Source organism: Poecilia latipinna, unplaced genomic scaffold (assembly GCF_001443285.1).
Source record: "Poecilia latipinna isolate Pla-1442-1.1 unplaced genomic scaffold, P_latipinna-1.0 Scaffold3276, whole genome shotgun sequence".
Taxonomy (NCBI): domain Eukaryota; kingdom Metazoa; phylum Chordata; class Actinopteri; order Cyprinodontiformes; family Poeciliidae; genus Poecilia; species Poecilia latipinna.
In genome coordinates, this window is record NW_015115892.1 from 45,259 (window position 1) to 47,917 (window position 2,659).

A 2,659-nucleotide genomic window follows, 5' to 3' on the forward strand; every position below is an offset into this window, starting at 1 on the left:
TCATTCTATCCACTCGCTGTTTCTGTCTTCCTGCAGAATCTTCAATGTAAGAAAGTGAGAAAATGTTTCCAAAACCTGTAACCTTAATTAGTGATAAATAAGATTGAGTTTAAACTTTTAGGCCCCCAGTTAATTCTTAGTGACCAAAATGTAGAAACATGGAAGGTTTGATTAAAACTAGAACCAGTCAGATTAGAAGGAATAGAGTTTTATTTGTTTTCAGTATAACTTGAACATCAGATGAATCACAATTAAATGTATTGAGAAGTGATTCCATGTGATTCCTGCTCCAGAAAGGTGAAAGTCTCTGGACATCCTGATGGTAAAAACCGACGGACAGTCAGGAAGATGGACACTGATGAGATATCCTATAACTTAGAGGATGCACGAATTACCACGATGGTCTGTGGTGACAGTTTACCAACATCTGAAAACACATTGGAATATATTATGAATGAATTCTGACACTATTAGGTATTTCAACACCCTGAGTGCCGAATAGTGTATATTCGGCACTATTACACGTTTTATAGTAGCTTAATACAAAAATCATCGTTAGCTCACCTGCACCGTCTGAGCCACCTGCTTTCTTCCCGCTGCAAGGCAGAGATCAGCTGTCCTCGCCACGGCACATTTTCTTGAAGTCTCAGAAAAATCACAATCAGGCTCTAAAAAAATAGCAAAGCTCTGTCTTCTTCTTTTGTATCAGAAAAACAACTGCCGTTAGGTCGCATAGTAACGAAACACAGAACATGACGTCTGAAGGCGGGGCGCTATACCACCCCTACCCCACCACAGGAGGCGGCACCCTGCTACAGAGCCTCTTCGGGCTGGTGGAAAAGCGGTCACTCTGAAATCAATCAATCAATCAAATTTTATTTGTATAGCACATTTCAGCAGCAAGGCATTTCAAAGTGCTTTACATAATTAAAATAAAAACAGCATGTGAGAAAGAGTAATAGAGCCGAGCCGGGCTGCTGAAGTAGAGCCGGTGGAAAAGGGACATATGTTGACTCAGTTAAATTTAGTTAAGGAGATACAAACATAGGAGATAGAAACATAGAAAGATAGAAACATATTGGGGTTTATTGTAAGAGCAACATTACATTGTTATATTGAAATGGGCTATGACAATAGAGCATCACTTTATAATAAAATTGTATTTACTTTTGGCCTATAACCTGTTCTGCTAGGTTTGTGTTGAAGGAGAAAAAATAGAGGGGAGGACTACATATTCACCGTTCGCACAGAGATGCTGAAAGCATGCTTAGCTCCAAAACAGTGATAATTAGGACCATTTTAGTTTGTGGTGCAACAGGAATAAAGTGTTATGAGGTATCCAAAAAGAACAACTCTGCTGCCTTAAATACTATCATTAAAATGGTTACAAATCAGATGTAACCAATGTGCTGATCCATTAGTTGCTGCCTCCAAATATGGCTCTAACAGACTTCCTGTGTGATCTGATGGTCTGTCTGCCATAAACACAGATCTGATGTCACTCAAAATGCCCTGAAGCCTGCTGGCCTGGGACAGACAGATCTGCAAACGGCTGTGTGTCTAAGCCTAATTTGCCTTTGTTTAAACCTAAAGACCTCCCACTGACATGAGTTTACTAACTTCACGCAGCTATCATCGTGAAAACAAGGAAAATCCCTCTGTAAACAGCTCCACCAACTCTGTCATCTAATTTAAAATGACTGATAAATAGCAATCTTGGATACTTAGAAGTTAGGATCTTATTTTTCAGCACCTGGGACACACAGGGACAGCACCACCCTTAGTGCCATCAGAATATGTTGTTTCATTTCTGGGCTAATAAACTAAATATCAGAGAGATTTTCGTTTATTGTTTTCAAGGTAGCACTGTTGACTTGCAGCAAGAAGGTTCTGGGTTCGAGTCCCAGTTTGGGGTCTTTCTGCATGGAGTTTGGGTGTTCTTCCTGTGCGTGCGTGGGTTCTCTCCTGGTACTCCGGCTTTCTTCCACAGTCCAAAAACACGACTGTTAGGTTAATTGGTCTCCCTTAATTCTCCTTAAGTGTGAGTGCATATTTGCCCTGTCTCTTTGATGGACTGGTGACCTGTTCAGGTTAAACTCCACTTTTCACCCATTAACCACTGGAAATGGGTACCAGATTTTCTTACATTAGTGTTTGCTCAGTGTCTATCTACAGGCTGCTTGATGGATATCTCAAAACGTATTTTAATATATACTGTAATCTATGTGTCAGGTAGTAGTTACCAAAGTTTGGGAGCTCCAAACCTTCTAGAGCTTCAACCTTTGGTAAATTTTTATACTTATTTGATTCACCGGAGCTATCTGAGATTTAAAAAATTGTAGAGTTCTTAAAATTCTTAAAATACCTCTGCATTTTATCCTCGCTTCCAGTATTCTATTTAATTTTGTTGTAGTTTAGTTTTCTTATTTCATTTAGCGAGTTTTCGTCTTGAGATGTAGAATAAGCAGCTTCTAAAGCGTTTATGCCATGGGTCCCCAAACTACGGCCCGCGGGCTGGAACCGGCCCGCCTCCACATTTGGTCTGGGCCCCTGAACAATACCAGAGAGTGTTTAGATTTTTTTTGGTAACAGTTTATTTGAAGGGGGTTGAATAAGACTGTCATGACACTGTCATAAACATGACATAACACCTGTCATG